Source organism: Bombus vancouverensis, chromosome 10 (assembly GCF_051014615.1).
Source record: "Bombus vancouverensis nearcticus chromosome 10, iyBomVanc1_principal, whole genome shotgun sequence".
Classification (NCBI taxonomy): Eukaryota; Metazoa; Arthropoda; class Insecta; order Hymenoptera; family Apidae; genus Bombus; species Bombus vancouverensis.
In genome coordinates this window covers 12483308-12503398 of record NC_134920.1, presented here as the reverse complement: position 1 = coordinate 12503398, position 20091 = coordinate 12483308, and the positions used below count along the sequence as shown (strand labels likewise).

Sequence of the window (20091 nt, the reverse complement as noted above, 5' to 3'; positions counted from 1 at the left end):
GGCAGCGGAGAACAACTCTCCCGGAGGAAATAATTTCATCAAAAAGTCGCGTCGAGCGTGGAAGAAAGCCGCGCTCGGCCATGCTTCTGCAGTTCGCGCAAGCGCGTTTTACGCCGCCGTAATTGCGAGAGGCATAATTGCAGTCCCCTTTGTTTCTTCAATTACGCGAGTTTTATAAACGAGTGACGCGAGAGAAACGCGAGGGGACCGTCGAGGAATTTTTATGAAATGGCTTCTGTTCTCGGCGGCGTTGTCATCGCTTGCCCGTGGACTCCACCTACGCAGCCACCACCGAAAAACGAGGGTGTCCTCCGTAATTTTTCTCGCGTTTGTTCGCGATATTTCGATAATTTTCCTTCTTCACGTTTATATGATTTTGCATGTTTTTACAGAGAAATTTCGTAAGCGTAATAGGTTCTGTACGAAAGTTCGATGTTCCTGATCAAGTTAGAATTAAATCTCTCGTAGTTAAATGTATCTACGTGTATGTCCAATAGGAATGAAATTTTTACTAAAAACACCTCTTTAAAAATACATTCGTGATACTCATTTTACAATTCTGTTACAAACTTTAAACGTTGCAGACGTCGTCGCTCGTAGAAGTGACTTATCTTTCGCAATGCATCAACGTCGACGTAGGTTTTATCGGGTCCTGCGTGCCCTTTGCAAATTATTATCGCTATCATCGAATCTCGGCTGAACGTAACGCTCATTGCGTAGGTGCGATGACGAATTACAACTTCCTAATCTCTATTCAAATCTGCATACTTCATACTTCCAAGCAGTCGTTATACTCGCGGAAGCCACGCTTCGGAAACCTTTTCTTCTCCGCTTCATTTACAATCGTAGCTGATGCAAAATAAATGTTACAAAAGTGACAAATGAACGTTGGAAATACGCGAGTTAAACTCTATACAGTGTAAGCTTCGAGAGAGTAAATGCGATCATAGTATATCTCTGTAGTCGTTTGAGATCGATTTTTTTTTTTAAATATTGTATTCATAATAATTGAAAAATAATACGTATATGATATTTTAGCATCCTATGCTTGTGTAAAAATGATTTAAAAGAAAAAAAAAATTTTCGCTGCGGACAGGATTCGAACCTGTGCGGGTAGTACCCAATGGATTTCAAGTCCATCTCCTTAACCGCTCGGACACCGCAGCTCTGTTCAATGGCTTGTTACATACGGTACGAATGGTGAATAGAACGCAAAGAATTGTTTGTAAATATTTTACTACGGATAAAAGATAGATTAACGTAACAATATAATAATAATATAATAATATAATAAGATAATAAAAGTAGATATTAGGAATTACGCATTACGTTGCGTAACAAACGTAAACAGATTGTATTAAAGAACGAAATATTGTATAAAGCAAACAGATAGAAGAAATTCTTATCATCGTGACGAAATAACACTATCGAAATATTTCGTAGCCTAGAAAAATCAGTAATTCTACAAATCCGAAACACTGTAACGCTTTTCGTTACAATTTTCACCAGAAATAGTTAATTCTTTGCTTTCGCCGCCAATTGAAGAAGGAACCGCAAAATCACACGATTGCCAACGTGTTAATTAAGCTTCAATTAATAGAGTCCAGTAAGTTTCTTTCACGACGCCACTGCTACTTGGGTAAGAATTTCAATTAGCCGAGGAAACGATCGAACTAAGACAATTACAAGGGAACAGGGTCGCATTTCCGGGTTTTAACGAATGAACTGCAGATTAATTAAACTCGCTTCTCTCTCTTTCTTTCCTGCAAGGTTCTGAGGAAAGCGGCACATTGCGACCGTATTAACGATAATTGAGTCATCTCACGGTTGTTTAATTGCGATCGTTAACAGAATGATATCGAGCTTCGTGTGTAGCCTTGGTCTTAAAGTGAAAAGGAAAAAGAGAAATTGTGATTTTCACGACCGTTATTCTCGACTCGTGTCGCTCGCAATTAACCATTTTCAAGGATGATAAGAAAGGACATGCAGGAACATCAATGAACGTTTAATGTAACCGTTAATTGCCAGATATAGCGACGTTACTCTTTTTAACGTGTCGTATTCGTTGTAACATCTCAGTAATGCTTATATATCTTTATTTGATAATTTACAAAATAACATTGCTTAATGTCCACCTACATCGAAGATTTTTTCCAGTTGTTTCGCGAATATTCGTAAAATTTACTGTATATCGTTTCAGTTTTTTCAATTTGCATCTTAATTCGTATTTAGTTTGATTTCTAGTTGAATATTTCTCGTTCTGTGATCATGGATCGAAGATCGGTCTTTCGCTTGTGACATAAAATATCATTTTTATTCTCTTTCGTTTTCACCTCGTTATTCTTGGGCATTAATAACATAAATTTTTAACTTAAACTATTAATCTTATCTTTATGGACGTCGAACAATTGGGAACATGGTTAATTTGTAAAAAAGGTCTTTAATTTATAAGACTTCGTTCGATATAACCCGATCTCTTCGCTTATTTACATTTCTGCATCGCGATAACTCCAAAAAAATTACCCACTCTTTCACAAACAAAGCTATATACACACGTATACGAAGTTCTTCTTACGTCCCAGCCCCCGATTCTGCAATATCATTGCGCGTTCACTTATAACAACATTAAGCTCATTAATATCATCAACAGAAGCAATAAATTTCCTCGTGACCATACTGCAATTCGCCGACTGAGAAAGTCACGATCCTATTTGTCGTGTGACTTTTCCTCGTTCAGAAGGATCGAGGTGAAAAAAGAGGAACTTTTCCTCGTCTCTATCGAAAGCAAGGAAAGACGCAATGAAAACTCGTTTCGGACCTGCATTCAGAAAACCAAGGCCGTGTATTCCCTAGCGACTAGCGGACGAAATATCAAAGGTTTTCGCGGATCATTTTTCATTCCCATAATCGGTCGTCTCATCTCGAGCAGCTCGTGACACTGCACTAACTGACAGTGACGAATCGACAGTTGTTGAGTCAACCCTTGAGACACTGACTGAGACTGGTGTCTCTGTCCCACGCGTTTCGTGACTAATGAAAACGTAGCGTCCTTTCGAATCCGACGAATTGTACTCCGACTCGATCCGACTTTATTCGCTGTACCGTGAGAAGTTTCAGATCGCTATCAATGGTCAGTTTAGAAATGGAAAGTTCGATCATCGAACTATCGTGCAACGTTTACTCTTGCGAATGATTATGGCTGTATCTAATAAGTAAAAGTTGTTTCATAATTTTTGGAAAAATGTGTCGGGGATTGTCTGACATTGGAAGATTTTGTACTTTTAGTTAATTTTCTGTCTGTAATTTAGAAAAAAAACTTGATAAGAACAACGAAGAAAAATTAGAAAATTATTAAGAAGGTAAAGAATAGTTACTTCTCTCTGTTGCGTTACGCAACATTAGCTTTATCCTTCCTTTCTCTATTTACGAAACTACAATGGTATTTGTTATTAATATCTATAAGACTTGTAAAACGTCAATAGCATTAGATATACGTCATAATTGCTGAAACGCTTTACACAAATGGTAAATACGCTGTGCCAGTCATTTTATCAATTCACGTCACATGGTGCGTAGATAAGAATGCAAGAATATTAGCATCGATTCATTAGTCACTCGGTCTAGAAGGAATTAAATTGCATAATATCTCTGCATAATTATATATTTTTTCTCTTTGTTTAACCTACGTCTTTAGTATTCGCTTTCTAAACTTTGAATTTTACAATGTTACTCGTAAAAAGGTCGTGGAATGTCAATTTGTTAGCACTATAATTTTTAATTCTCAATTTTTATAGCGTAAGTAATCAAAAACAAGGTTAATAAAATCACACGTATACCTATCTAATGGCAGAATCAACGCTATCGTGTTTTCTTTCATTCAATAAGCATTCCAAGCAGTTGCAACTTTTAATTACGTATAGGTAACTGTGGGACCAACTTTCTTTACGGATACGCGAGACCTGGCAATCGGAAACCGCGAGCAAGATTCATAATTATGGGAGGGAATTAATGCAATTGCAACTGGTCAGTCACACGCTGACGATTACGTGCGCGCTTAAATGGCGACACGGGAAGTTTCGTTCGGATAAAAACCGTGGCCCTTCACCTGTCTCATAAACGAGCCGAGTGGCTTTCGCGTACCATACTGGTTTTGCACCTTGAGCATTGAAAAATGCACAGCGCGCCCGAGAAATCGGGAAAGTTAGAATTAGGTACATTTTGCACGAAGCGTTCCGCGTCGAACGTGCTTGACATACTTTTCCACGCAAACTTGCCAAACGCGAACCGAGACTTTCAAACATATAATACATCGATCTCTGACAGTTTGCGATTAAAGGATTATTTTGTTACTTGATTTTGTCATCTATTTTTGAAGTCAAATTTCCGAACAATCTGAAATCACGAGAAATTAACGGGTGTTTGTTTTTGTTAGAGAAAAGAACGAGAAGAACCTATTTTATTCACTTCGCAACTCGATACGATTAATTATAATTTTGATCATAGTTTCTAAACCTAGCCTGTTCCATGCTGGCAAAGGAACAAAACGAGTTTAATTCTACATCCTGTCTTTTCCCTTACATCCCAATTTCCACACTGACTTATCAGAAACCTGGTCGTTGAACGATCCATGGGAAGTTCAGTCTCGATAATTCTACTCGGCGTAGCGATAAGCATTCCCCGCGAAGTTTCCGTGCCTCCTCATCCACATAATCTATTCACCTCTGCTATACCTACTTCCATAGCCCGTAGAACGAAAAAAAAAACACTTATACATGAGTACGTGTAGACGTGGTGTACAATAAAAAGAAAAACTGTGGAGGGAAAACGGTTGAAAAAATGCAGCAAGAAGAAGGTAACTTCAATCTCGTTGGAATCCCTCTTCGTTCAGCCGTATCCAATATAGACGTTCCCCGGTAGGAGAGGAGGCAGCGACCGCGCCTCCGCGGAACGGATTTTCGAGTGATCGTCGCGCCGCAAGGTGGAATGCACCTGCTACGCGCGAACGATCTTGGTTCAAAGGTTAAGTAGAAAATGTCGTAGGTAGGCACGCGAGGGGGGCGAGGGGGAGGTGGTAGGAGGTCGGGAAGGGCGAAGACGAGGGCCGCAGGGCAGGAGGAGGCATCGCAGACCGAAGAGGCTACCGCGGCAGAAGCTAAGCGCATATTAAGGAGGCTCGTAAAATTATAAGCATTCCTAAGAATCTGGTAATACGTCGACGCGTGCATTATAGCTGCGTGGTGGATGTGTACACTAACGTGCGCGCGCGCGTTCGTGAACGTCCCTCAGAGACGCGGAGACTTGACCTCGACACACGAGTGTAACGCGTATGCGTGTGGGTGTAATTTATATTAACGATGCTAGAGCGACGTGGCGGCTCTTTGAAGATCCGTGATATCCCGGTGTCGCGGAAAACGTGGTGAGAATACTCTCATCATTCGAGAAAGGTCTCGCGGAAAGACAGCAGAAGAGCGTGCGCCGGCGGCGGCGGACCGTCTCTTGTCGGATCGACGTTGCGGCCCCCCGAGATATCGCGAATGCAACTATTTGCGACTCTCTTACGCCAAGCCATTAGAATTGAATTGAATAAGCTTTTCCTCGAGGGCCAGCTGAGAACGCCGACGAGACGCCTCTCACTTCGACCTTTTTTTCGCGGACTTGCTGCCGTCTCTATACGCGGCACCGACACGGTCGACTTTTCGAGATCTTGATCGAAGATTTGTAAATGGTGATCGAGCTTCTTCGACGACTTCTGGGAAACGGACTGAAATACGAATTGATTCGTTGAACGGGGTATTTGAACGGTTTCCTAATGCATAGGTTAAGGGAAGGATTAAGTTCGAGACTGTAACTTGCAGCGGTGTTATCAATTACCACGTCATTTTTGATAATTTGAAAATTGATTTTGCAAAAGGAATAACGTTTCCAAACGCTTCGATTAAAGTTTTATTTGAAAGAGGACGTTTCATCGTACGAACGTAACTTTGATTAACCAACGTAGTTTTAATTTTCCAAATGTAAGCAGAACGGTTCAGAACCAAATGCAGCAAGAAGTAGCGATTCATCGATCGGTAACATCTTTCAGCGTGGTTGTATTGAAAACAAAATAAGGAAGCTTCCGCCGCTATAGGGTCGGTGCCCCGTTCTACTCCATCGTAGGCAAATCTTTGAACGAGCGGATCGCGATTCACGTCCGTGGAAATTAATTACTCGTCGTGGCGGTAGCATTGACGAAGCGCAAGGGACGCTAGAATAGTTCCCAGAACCACGGAAGCCACGCGACTGTTCTTCCAGTAAACTGGTTTATTGTTATTTACGGTCGCCGACCGGACGCCATTAATCGCCGCAGGTGACTATTGTAGCAGCTGCTTCTCGTTACGTTTTGTCCGCCAGCAAAGACTTTGGGGCCTGCACGATAGATCCGCCATTTTCCAAACGAATTTGTTAAGCGAAATTTATGCGTTCATTGTGATCGTCCACTTTGCGTCGACTCGGCGATTGCTTCCGATTGTTTAGCCAATTGGAAGCGATATTTAGTACGCTCGATCCGATCACCGTAACCTGATATTTTCATGAATTATCGATCGAAGAATGCGAAACGTTAACGTTGCATGGAGTTCTTTGTTTCGTCGTATATTCTTGGTTAATGCGTTAAATGCAATTATCTTTTCGCGTTAATCAATTCCGTGTTTGCTACTTATACCAACAAACTGATCACACATCAGCCATTTTCTTTGGAAATTCGAAGAAAAAGCATAGGAACGTTAATATCGAGATTAAGGTGGAACACGAATGCGATTAAGACTTTTTAGAGCTAAAATGTAAGGCGATTGGTGTTAAAGACTTATTTCAAGCACTTTGAAGAATAATCTCGAATACAGTAATAACCGAATAGCACGTGTTCCACGATAACATCGGCGCAGCTGTGGATAGGAGAGCAGATTTGCGTGTCAAGATCAAACGGGAGGTTAGAATCAGAAGAACACGTTAATCACGTTTAACATCAAACACTAGGAAGGAACGGGGAAACAGCGCTATCCTTGATGGTAATTCATCACGCTGGATGACCCGTTGGATTACAGCGAAATGCACCAGAATCGGACCGCAAGCAGCTGTCCTTTTCATTCAACTAGTTGGCTTTGAGCTAGATTTACGGCGAAAATTTCTGCTTCTAACGTCGGACGCGGTTTACCTCTGCGAACGATCAATTTGTAAGATACAGTGTGATCGTATTTAATCGTGAAATGTACCCCAAGTGCATTTAATCGCAGTGGCGTTGAATGGTCGATTAAATACTAAGTTTTTAACCCGCTAACTGGACCGTCTACTAATTACAAGTTTCTACAGTCATTTGAAATTAGAAGCTAATCGAGCAGTTTAACACAGACGGATTTTAATTCTTGCCGAATACGAGCAAAACACGATACGATTTATTTTCAACAGAACGAAATAACCAGTGACCATCGTATTTTTGATCATTTACGTTTTAAAAATTCCATCAAATGTCGCAAATCGTTCGAAAGTTTTAAAACACAATGGGACTTTCTCGAACGCGACTCGACATCCATCCGCGTCTTACTTTTGTAACGCGCGTTCCTTATCGAAGTCAATTCTTCCATAACCACGTGAAACGCGCAACCTTTTCACCGTGCTTTCGAGGAAAAAGTCGAAACAAAAGACACGCAGGCGTGTCGACAGCGTGGTAAGACGGAAGTCCTGGCACGTCCGTTGAGAAGGACGAGCAACAGGGAGAAGTAACACGTCACGCGGATGCGATACGACGCTGCTTGGTGTTGGCAGATCGCGGAATTGCCGGGATGTGCGACAATTATCGGTACGGAATCGCCATATCTCACGCGTACCAGGCCAGGTTGCTTGTTCACGGTTGTGTGCACGCGCGTTTCTATACGCGTCCGCGCGAACTCGTGTCACAGCTCGGGGCAAGGTGTGCTGCAACGTTACATTCCTTGCCGCTGTTCCGTTTTTAGTCTAGGAACGCCATTCTTTGCGACACGCGCTAAAGGGGGCTACGCTCCGTGCCACTGCGTTCACCGGCCACCTCTGTTTTCTGAGGATCGCATTCCGATCGCCGTTGCCTCCTCGCTCTGACCACGTACGAACGATCGATCCTTCGATCGATACCTAACTCGATATTCGAGATCCAGCATCCTGATTCGATCATCCTTTCTCTTTCGTTTTTACAATTGTCCAACTCATCTTCTCGAATATGACGCGTTGAATTTATCGTCGTCCTATTAACGTTTTAATTCTTCTCTTTTTATACAGCTTAAGTAACAAATGTTATTCATTATTTATCGTTTCGAGAAAATAAAACAGGCGAATCTTAATATTTACGATCATATTACAAGTAGAGTTACCGGTTTCTTAACGAAGTAGATTATCGAGTAGCGTAATATTCGTTTAACATCGAACTTTCTTCGCTGTTCGCGATGTACATAGTAGGTAATCTCGTTTTTCTTTGCTCAAACCAATTATCATCTCATGAAAATCGCGCGGAAAGATTCCAGAACCGTGGCATCGACGTATCTTAATTCCCATTGACCGGTTAAACCTACTCCGTTCTACGGAATCTCCGTGTGACAGTAAAAGCGACCGGTCTCGCTCGTGGCTTGTACTCGCCGGTTTCTTAGCTCTGCGTAGCCGTTTCCAGAAGTCGGTGTAATAAGAGTCCTCGCTGCATTCGAGACGAATCCGATCGTCCTCGATACGTAGCTGCATCGCGGCTAGCGCAATACCGGTACAGCGACAGAAAAAAAAAAACTGTAGAGAAAGAGAGTGGAAGGAAAGAGTTAGAAAAAGAAAGAAAACGAAGGGAATCATCGAGATGTATCGTATGAGATAGAGAGGTTGCGCACGTAACGCGGGGAAGACTCGAGAATCCGAAGGCGGTCTGCGTGTTCAATATTAATCGAATCGTCGTGCAAAGGATCGCATTCTCGCGAGCAATCTGGTTGGACCACGTAACGAACGACAGGTATTCGAGTATCGCGATGAGAGTCGGCAGAATTATTTTCGAAAGGGGATCGCGCCGCGCGATCTTTCTTTCGATGCGTCACACGATTGGTTGGCAATCGATCGACCCGCTTCTCTAACTGGTACAAGCGCATCCCGCGGACGACAGAGATAATCGTTCGACCTTATTTTCATGCCATCGCGCGGATCGGTTCGATACAAGGTGACTGGTTATGCTTCTTGAACGATGGCGAAGAAAACGCAAAGGGTGCAATCTGGAGGACATTACTGGGTTATGGCGCGGAATAACGACCAGACTGTGGATTGGACGTTTGTATTCGATACGTTTCGTTCGTTTATCGCTTTAGTTACCTAGCGAGTGTATCAAGGCGAAAGAATCGATGGCGATGGATCTGATAGAACCTATAGAATCTCCATAGAATCTGATAGAATAATATGAACGAAGTAATTGAAATTGCGTTTCGTTAGGGTTTTGAATTTAGGAATTTTTCTCATTCAAATTGCAGTGGCAATATGCTGCGTATTTTACGGACGATTCTGTTCATTCGTAATGTTATAATTACATACGTATACGTATACGATACCAAAAGTTCCTTCGTTATGAAAGTATTAGTGTTCATCGGAACGAAAACGTGTAAAGAGATGCCTGAAGGAAGCAACGAAGGCGGCGCATATTCCTCTTCCGCCTAGCTTAACGTCAGCGAGGTCTCGCTTTTGCGGACAAACGGAAATTGTTCGTGCAGCGCAGCCGCAAAAATAAAGGAATCACGGTAAAACGTCGAGGCGAGCGATCCCCGTAGAAAAGCACGCGCGCCGACTCGCGGAGGACATTCGTCGGATTCCTAGAGTATCTCGGCCACTACTTGATGCGATGAAATGCCAGTGAGGAATTCATATATCGCGCACCAGTCATAAGGAAACGAAAGGTTTCGCGTGTCACCCGTATAATCGTCGTGCGTGCATTTCATCGACGAATAAGGAAACAATTAGACGAACGATGGAACGCGGCGTGAGCCAGCAAACGCACAAAGTTTCAGATACTGGTTCGTTGAAATCTGTCATTGTATGGATCTTATAATCGTCGTGTAGCCGAGTTGTAAAATGAAGTTATTAGAATGGTTGCTGCGCGTACTGCGTTGACCTTATGCAGTTTTATAGAATTCTAAGCAGCGTAGAAGAATATTAATGAATTTCCGCAGTTGTTCGATGAGATATTACGAAGTAACTGTGCGCAACCAGTAGCCACAAGAGGTATTCGAAGGTATCTTTATTTTCCAGCGAAGCGTTCTTTTACCAAGTTCCATGTTTTATTTTCGTATTATTACATTTTTTATACGAAAGTGCTATCAAACGATATGAAATTTAAAGCCAGTCCTCGAATTTTGTCTCTACATTCTCAATGGCGTCGTTATTTCTTCAAAGTCAGAGATCAGTTTTGGAATTGTACGAGGTGTTCGATCAGGACGGAGTTTCGTCGGTTTAAGAGTTTCAATGGCCCGAGCTCAGGCGCCGAAATTAGTCAAGTTAAGGGAACATTTTTCGAAACGTGGAAATGCGATGGTTCCGCTGTCAGTCCCTCGAGTACTACGATCTAAATTGCCAAGACAAGTATATAGTCGAGGGTTTTGCTGGAATATTGCGAAACAAAATTATTTTGCTGGAACAAAATAATTATTCGTTAGCGTGAAAGCCCGAGCAAAAGTACCGTCTACGAAAACAAGTACGGTATCTTCATGAATACTTATTCAACTTTTTCTTTCTTTAATATCGACGTAAATAGGTATGAATTTAAGTACGAAATCATTTTAATTTATTCTTTTAATTATGAGACTCGTTCTTTTTATAAAAACAGCGCAGCGACTTTAATAACACGATTTATTTTATCGAAACCACTTTTAAAACAGGCCTAAGTACTTTCAATTAGCCATAGAAATTTCACCGCATCAAGTTAACAACAGCCAGACCTACAAACGATACATTCATTCGATCTGAAAATTATTTCTATCCTCAACGTTCGTAATGCCAATATATGGGATAGTGTTCCTTAAGCGCGCCTTAAAAGTATTTAATGGACCGAGCTCAATATTCATGCAAATTCCACGCTGCATATTCATGTATATACGATACATATAAGAAGAGGAAAATAAACTGCGTACCGAAATTGTAAAATCAGCTCCGTACAAAACGATCTTCGACAATTAATCGTTCGGGCTCGTCTAATCTATAACATAAACCTGGTTCCATTCAAAAGTCTACCATCTACCTTCGTCATATCGTCCTATTTTCCTCAAATTTCATACTTCTTTTAATCCCAAGACGCACGAAATTCCAACTGTTCAGAAATTAAAAGCTAAAGTTTCATTTCACCGGAAGCGTAGCGAGACGTCACAGGAGCCGCTTAATTCCCAGCACAATCCTTACGGGACACAGCTTCATCGCTGCGAGCATTCAGCCTCCTCCCTCGCCGACAAAACAGAAGAACAAGTCTCCGATAAAGTGCATTAAGTTATGCATCTCGGTTATGGCCGACGGGCGGCGGCACGGCGTTACGCCGCGAATGTAAAGAGCGGCTCTTTATTGGACAACTATTGGCCGGCGCGAACTTCGAACGAGCCGGCGGACGGTACATAGTAATAAGTTGGTAAAGGGTCCGGCGGTCGGTAGCGGACAGCCAGCCAGAGCATAACCTTTAGTACGTCGCTGCGGTAGGTAGCAGAAGTTATTGGTGACCGTATCGGATCGGCTCTGATAACAGGACACTAAAGGCCTCGTCTGTCCGGTATCTCTCGGGGGTCCCATGGCTTTTAACGCGCCTATTCCACCCCTCCCACTCTGCAGTCCACAGTGGCCTGGATAGCTTAGCGTCCACGAGAAAATTTCCCAGACTCACAGATCCATCGGTTGCCACGCCACTGCCACGATCCACGAATACGTTTTCATTTATATCGCGATACCGTAATATTACTCAAGGATATCTGGCTGGCACGATACTTACCCAGGGGGAGGAACATTAAATGGATAACGACGTGCGATTCTTTTTTTTTGTGGATGGAAGAGGACTTATCGAGGAGAGCTCCTCGGTTGCTTCTCTGTGTCTCACGAATGTGTTTTAAGCTTTGATAGTGGTGCGAGGCAGATGGTGGCGGGATCGAAGAGGTGGTCGATGCTCGACGAGTCAATGAAAGTATTGAGAATGGTCGATTGCAGCCTGCAATTCGAAGAATCGAATCCTGTTACGAATGCTGGGAAACGTGGATGAGTATATCGCGCGATAAAAAATGTAAGATTCTGAGAAGTTGACGTATGCTGGGGAAAAAAAGAAGGTTAATTGGAAACCATTGGAAATTCGCAAACCATTTCTAATCTCTGGAAAAGTGAGGGGGAGTAAAATACGTATTCACTCGCGTGCGTATGTACATATTCTCATAGTACGCGATAGTACAATCCGGTAAAAAAATGAACTCGAGGAGACGGCAGGAGAAATCCCGTCCATTAAAGGGAATCCAGAAACGTACTGCACCAACTACGAGTTCGTAAATCACGGGAATCTAATAAGGATCGCAGAGTATTTCCAAGCGATGGATCGTCGTGAATCATCGCTCGATACACATTCCCGCGAGCCTTTCCATTTAATTGAGACAGCCGGATCGCAAGCGGCGCGTGGCGCGAAACTTCAAAGCGAAGCAGACTGTACACTTCCGTTTCCATCGTGGATGTCCATCGATTAATTAGAAGACTCTTAGAAGGCTCTAAGGTGAGAATATGATAAAAATGACGGGTTATTAAGGGCAGAGAGTTCCTCGACACCCGGAGACTGGAATGCCGCTCTATTTATCGCCTTTACGATTATGTTGCCGCGAAATTCATAGCGTCGGCTCGCACGCGCAATTTACGCGGCCTGAAAATAAGAGGTCGAGCTCTCGGGGTGGAATGCGTTGAAGTCCAGCCATCGTTGGGTGACGCGTGGAATCGCGGCCGCCACGTGTTCCCGCCACTGAAGCGTTAGTTGTCGCTGCCATTATCGTTCTCGCCAATATTAATGTCGACGAAAAACGCGCGGATTACGGTCGTGTCGCGGTATTCCGATATCGAGGTCACGATCCCCTTGCACTATGGAAATAACATTATCAACGAAATTTTATACGTTGCGAGTTACGAGCGTCAGTGATAATTAATTATTTAATAGTTTTGCACGACAGTGACGAGGTAACGTTCGCAGCAAAGTCACGTTTCACGAAATACAACGTATTGTTAATCTGTTCTTCCTAATTCTTACATTACGGAGATAGTTGGTTCGCAGAATGTTATCGTTACTGAAATATTTCGCCATAATTTCCATTTGTAGGAATTTTGTTCGCTACGATTCTCCATTGTTTGGGAAATTTATCTGAAATCAGTTCGTCCACATTTTACTTGGATTGGTCGAAAATTCTCTTTAAAGGAGCACGGTACGAACTTGCGAATCCCAATAACTACTTCATGCAGCATCCTGGTATTGGAATGGCGATCGGCTTACTTTCCCCTGTTCCCAAAGTAGTTGGAATCGATGAGAAAGGAAGGGGGAGGATGAGGGCCGATCTCGTTGTAATTTGTCGGGCGAACGAGGGATCGCTCCATCGTCCACCTGGCTGGTTTGCTAATGAACTAAATTTAACTAAAGGGAACTCGTTCACCGGCGCCTTATCAATAGTCGTAATCCAGCGGCGCGGTCGAGATCTGTGGACTCTCATCTCCGTGGAAGATAGGAGAATCGTGTCGACGAATGGCCGTGTCCGGCAAACAAATTGCAAGATGCTCCGTGGTAGCTTGTTACCGACCCCGCCTCCCTCATCCTCTTTTCGTTGCTGATCGTCGTTTCGCTCGTTTTTCGCGACCGAGACGCGCCTTTTCATCCCTTTTTCGGTCGAGGTCCATTCTTTTTCGTATCGCCGCTTGTTCCTACCGTTCACCTTCGCTATTCGCCTTTGTCGAACAGAGAGTGACGCAGTTCCTCTCTCCGGTCTGAATTGATGTGGGAATCGGCCTGACGGACACCCAGTCATTCGTTTCGCCCGCGATCGATGAGGGTTGTCCGGTTTTACACGGTTTTCAGGAGCCGCCACGGTGTCGTCGCCATTGATCGACAAATTTTCAAATGGTTCGATGGATCGTCACGGAATCTATCGCGAGATATCCGCTTTAAACGTTAGAGCGCGATCTTATTGAACTTGGATATGAGCGTCGCTCTGATAGAAATGAATTTTTATTGAACGAACGTTGATAATACAACGTTCGATCTTTAAAACGGAGAATGTCTGATCAAATAGAATTTGATTTTCGTGAAACCTCTGGAAATCTTTTTACCTAAACGTGCTGATGTTGCTTAACGAACTACATGTAATCACACATAAATCGGTACCGTCCCCATACACCTTTCGGAAACGCCACATTTTTCTTTACCGTCTGTTCGTCCCATTAGACCGTGCAAGTCGAACGACCAACAACGAACCCGATCGAAAAAAGAGCAACGATCTTGGAACGTTCTGTCTAAGCGAACAACGAATTATCGACACGATTAATCCCCCACAGAACAGGCAAAAACTAGTCCCCAGAGAGAAAGGCCTGCAGATACTTTCGACGCAGAAACAAACGCAAGAACACCGACGAGCAATGATCACTGGGCTCTGTACACAACCGTGACCACAGTCGTATTCTCTCTGGATTTGCGGTGGAACATAAATCCAAATCAACGTCCGGGATCATCGAGGGTATTAAGCATTTTAATGGGGGTTGCAGGATGCAGAGGAAGTCTTTCTGTAGTGGACAGAGAAACCGAACACTGCAGGAAAGTGGAGAGAAGGAATTGCGATGGTGAACGGAGGAAGAAGAAGAAGAAGAAGGAGGAGGAGAAGGAGACGATACGGAGATTCAGAGATCTATAAGACAAAAGAGGAAACAAATAAAGACGCGGTCTTAGGTTCGTGAAGTGACTCGACACCGGTGGTGCAGTAAAGGAGGGGATGAAAGAGAGGGGAAGGAAAGGAGGAGAGGAGGAACAGGCGCTCGCGCTTTGGAATGCTTTGAAAGACCGCGAGCAGCTCTCTCTGGGGCTAGAGCTGCTCGTTGGCTGCGAGGATGTCGAGGACGTGGACCGTTTCGAGGGAAGCCAGCGTTGCCTCGGGCGAAAGAGAAAAAGCAAAAGAGGAAGAGTCGACCGTCGCGGACAGGCTTGCTTCGATTAATTACCACATTGTCGTCTGACCGATGCTAGATGCTTAGCCGTGGTAATCTATGGAAGATTCGAACCGCGCCTCTGGTTTAATCCCTGCCGTACTTTTGTTGCTTTTTCGTTGTCGTTCTCCGTGCACCCTTCTGTGTTTCACGAATTATCAGCTGCTTTAATTGAATTGGTGTAAAGAGTGGTCTTTAGGGAAAAGAGGTTTCAGAGGGAATGATACGCGCAGACTCTTATTCGAACCTTCTCGCCTTTGGGATTAGAGGATGCGTATTAAAAATTACCCTTTCCAATTTTCAGATACGTTTTACCAATTTTCTCAAAGATCGACCTTCGGTTGTCGTCCTACGTCACTCATCTATTGCCTTAAAAAATCCATTGCTCGGTCCTGCTTCGAAGATTAACTATCTCAAATTCGGTATCTTGGCTCGCCGAACGTATCCTCGCCGTGACGATCAATTTCCTAGAACTACCTGATTCTCAAATTTCTGGAAAACGTAAATCACGCGAACAGTGAGTCGACGAAATGTTGCGGAAGACGAAGAGGAAGCGACTACCGTGTACCTCCGGACTCGTCGCTCAAGTTCATGATCAATTGCGCGTTCCCCGAATACCGGCGGTCATCGTTCGACGTCGCTCGACCGCGCCGCAAGTTTTCGCTGTTTCAGAATCACGCCGGTGATCTACTAGTCCATGGAATGTCGAACCGCGGTTTATTATAGTAGATAATGATAACATCTCGGAGGCGTAGCCGCGTTGGCGCGAATTTCGCGTCGCGCCATAGAGAGTGTGGCTTTGCTCTCGACCCACGCGTGCCCCGGCAGCCGCCATCAGTCACAGCATACATCAGCGTCAGCTTATTTTCGTGCGTTGCTACCCACCGCTGATGTATGAACGTAATTGGTTAGGCGGAGTACGCGACCCGCACCTACCCTCGATATGCACGCGAAAACGTTGCCTGTCAGCGAGACGAGAGTGAGAGGAGTCGCCTGGAGACGACAAACTGATTGGAGGGACGAGAAACGTGGCCCGAACACCGCTAGGACTTTTTTGGGTGCGAGGATATCACATGTTTATTTCGAGGGACGAGTCCAGCGAATGAAGTTTTCGAAGTCTCGTTTTTCGCCCGACAAACGATGCTTTCTAGTTTCGAAGCGCGACGAGTATCGCGAATCAAAGGTGGGTGTTGTAGTTCTCTATGGGGAGGGAAGAGAATCAATATTTTCATCAAAGTCGTTTATAGTTGTTCGATATGCAACAATGTAGCGAAGACTGTCGTTCTCTTTTCTTCGAGCCTTCGCGTTAAATCATGACTTTCAAAGTTACCAGATATTTTAGAAACTCGAGAAACGTTCGTTATTTTTTATTACACGGGACGCTCTACACGCGACAAACAACTTTCTGCGAAGGTTCAAGGTTTCACGAATAATCACGATTCGAAGAATCGAATATAAGCGAGGATCCTGGCAAAGAGTTGGCACAGCCTAGAACTGGACCACGCTGGTCTCCCGGTCGATTTGCCAGGGTTAAACTTATACTTAACATTGTGCGCGCGTCCATTTGTCGCACTGGTCTCATTCGCACTGGGTCTCTCGCAACAGTAATGGCTACCACGACGCATACGCAACTGCAATTGCGTGTATCGTGCCGTCGAATGATGAGGATCGGGTATGCGTTCGCGTAGCATGACCGTGCATACATCTTCTCGGCCGATTGCGATCGTTCATTAGTGGGTCTGAGGCTGTAATTCATTGTACAAACCGTCGTTTATGGCGGCGAGTTAAACGCTCCTACGCGTCAGGCCTCGCTAACCGCCGTTTCATCAACTATAATTTCTTTGCGTTTAGCGTATATTTGTGCTAGGTAAGAGAAGATTGATAAGTCTATGATGCTCGTTTTAAGACGATTCTCTGGGATGAGATCAGGACGGTCTGCCGTATTTGCTCGATTTACGTTATTCGAAAAGAGAATTTTGGTATCTACTTATAATCGTCTAATTTTTCTATAAAAAAAATGTTATTTATTTTGTATAAATTAATATGAAACCTAATGCTTAAAGCAAAAGACTGGTAGACTGGACTTCCAATTAATTTATCGTACTTCGTTAGAAAAATCAATTGATTCATTCGTGCAACGTAATTACCATCTAATTATCACGCAACACTCGCAACAAAACTCACACATACGCTAAAGATCGAAATTTAATCCGACGATGAATTGCCTCGGACTAAACTCAACTCGGCGATAAACTCCAACTTAGCTGTCATAGTTTCAAGGAGAACGACTTTAAGCCGCAATTGCTATCAACACCGTTGTCTATGATCCTCTTTGCCACATATCGGTCCTATCTTCGAACAACCTGCGCGAACAATTTAATACCGCTGCTTAATCTCACTGCAACGCCATAAAATTATTTTCTAAGGCCATAAACAAGCATCAAAACAAGAATAACGTGTTCCTTATCGTGAGGGAATTCGACTGTTATTTAGTGGACACCAATCACGGTGCTTTCGCGATTCGGCTTATAACTCATGCGTACCCATCTGCCTGGCAGATTTATTCGCGATAGTTGGCGCAACAATAATAATAATGGCTACCGGCTACGTGTGCGCGACTGCGATCGCGCGTCCTTTATCATCGCGTCGAGACGGCATGCATCTCTTGCTCGCTAAAGCGTGCTTTCTTGGATCATTACGATCGTGTTCGGCACGATCTCGAGGATCGATGTAGGTACCGGCGGCACACGGCCCGCGCCGTCAGATAGGACACTAGCTATAATGAATATCGGCTGGACCGCGTGCGAGTCTCCTCGATTTATCTTGCTACTAATATACCCGCGTCTCTGCAGCCAGAATTCATTTATTCGCTTGGATTGCGCGTATCTCGAAATTGAAATTATAGAATAGAGGCGAAGCGATTGAAAATTATATAAAGAATGCTTTTAGTTTTATTTTTCGATCGACCGTGGTTCTGTGTCGTTAGTCATTTTCTTTCTGTCTGTATCTCTTTAAATGTCTTGTCCTTTTTTAAAGTAATTTATTCGTAAAAGTGTAAGATACTGGTTCGTCGCATTCTTACAGGATCTATTTATCAAACAGAGAAACGATCAACGAATCGAGCATTTCTATCGACAGATCTATTTAAGGGACGCGACGTCCAGAAAGCGCAGCGCCAGGGAAACATTTGGCCCGATATCAGGCGGGAAATGCTAGACGCCGTGATTAAAGCTAATTGACGCGTTCGTATTTCTCTAGCCATCATCGCGAGCACGGCGAGTCGCGTGAGTAATGTCGCAGGATTGTCTCGCGCGATCCCTGTTACCCTATGTACCCACCGCCGTTCACTTTCGATCTGCTCGTCAATCTGCCGACCTTCGACTCTCTATACAACGACGACAAAGACGACAGGATTCTGAGCTCTCGATAGCCAGCAGCTAAACGAACATAGAGGCTAGTTAAAATTATGTAGCAGCCTACGTGCTTGGCCGGTTTCCGTTCGAAACGCTCGCGTCCTCCGAGTTCCTCGAATAATCCACAGGCGGATTATGCGCGCGGAATTAATTGACGTCGAGGCGCGCGCCATGTTCCGCTTTCGAGACGATGAACCACGCGACTAACGGTCTCATCTATGGACTGTATATACACACGAGTGATCCTTTTTCTTTCGTTCTATGGATACGTCTTGGAGAATTGATCGAGCTACGATACCAGCGTCCAGCAATTGACATCAATTGTCTACGCTCGCCGTTCGTTCGTACTCTTCCGCGAATTCCTCAGCGACCTGCCGTGTCAGACGAGATACGAAGTTGAATCGAAGGGGAAAATTTGTTAGAGTTGGCGAACGGATATCTTTGATTTCGAGGAATTAGGCTGCGTTTCTTCCAGAGTAGCTTTTGATCGTGACAGTGATTCGTTGTATAATTTGCACACAATCGTAAATCCCATAACGATACCCCTCGCCATAAACACTGCCACCAATCATCCGATCAAGACGATCACCAATCAGACGATCCGTTAAAAATTCTCTAAACTTCAAAGAGAAGATTCGCAAAGAAGTCAGTACCAATAATTCTTTCACGATCCTCGCAATCTAGATCCTGAGGAATGTCTCGATCGAGCGCCGCCTGGGCGTCCCGACGCGACGCTCGAGCGGCTGCCATCTTTCGATCCATCGTGGCCGAATAGTTGGCTTGTCATGTCGCGTGCGCTCTCCTATCGGGACAGTTCGACGCGGTCGAAAAAATTCGAGCAGAATGCCATGACCCAGCGTGGCATTTGCATCCGTAGGATCTAATGAATAGCGAGCATTACGTCCTATTTGGTCTCATTGCGACCGGCCGTGACGATGCCAGTGCGCATAGCATAGCTCTCGCGCTATTTGCAGTCTGCCAGCAAGGAGTGGGGGGTACAATGGACGCCGACGCTTGGCGTCGGTATGTGCTCAATGGATGCTACCCCTCTTCTAAGGACGTCGCTCGTACGATTTACCTACTAAACGTCAGCCGAGACGACGACGCGTTTCCTCGATGGATTCGCCAAGTGACTGGCGGACAGATTATTGAGGAGGGTGGGGTAAGGGTGGTTCGAGGGTGGTAAAATCCCTGGAATTGTCCGCGCCGTTGCAGCTGGATGTCGAAGCGTTTCGTCGACGGGCATTTCGTTGCTCGCGGTCCACTTGGCCCTATAATATTTTGGTCAGACCTCGAGAGATGTCGATATCGTTGTTATGAGGGTCTTGTGATAGTTTGAAACGTGGATCGGTAAGGTTGATTGCTTGATCGAATGGTTGAGTAGGACGTTTGGGGAATTGATATTGGAACACTCGTGTCGTGGGTTTTTATACTTACATACGCGAAATGTACGATTTTCGTTGTATTGATTGTAATA

The 20091-nt window shown here is 44.2% G+C and overlaps 1 protein-coding gene and 1 non-coding gene across 3 annotated transcripts in view; one reads left to right on the top strand and one right to left on the bottom strand.

Moving 5' to 3' along the window:
• The window catches only part of vg (transcription factor vestigial), a 78326-nt gene that overhangs the window by 35695 nt on the left and 22540 nt on the right, over positions 1-20091 (top strand). The gene's annotated exons all lie outside the window — the stretch shown is intronic.
• On the bottom strand, positions 1085-1166 carry TRNAS-UGA (transfer RNA serine (anticodon UGA)). The gene has a single exon. It is a non-coding gene; the product is annotated as a tRNA-Ser (tRNA).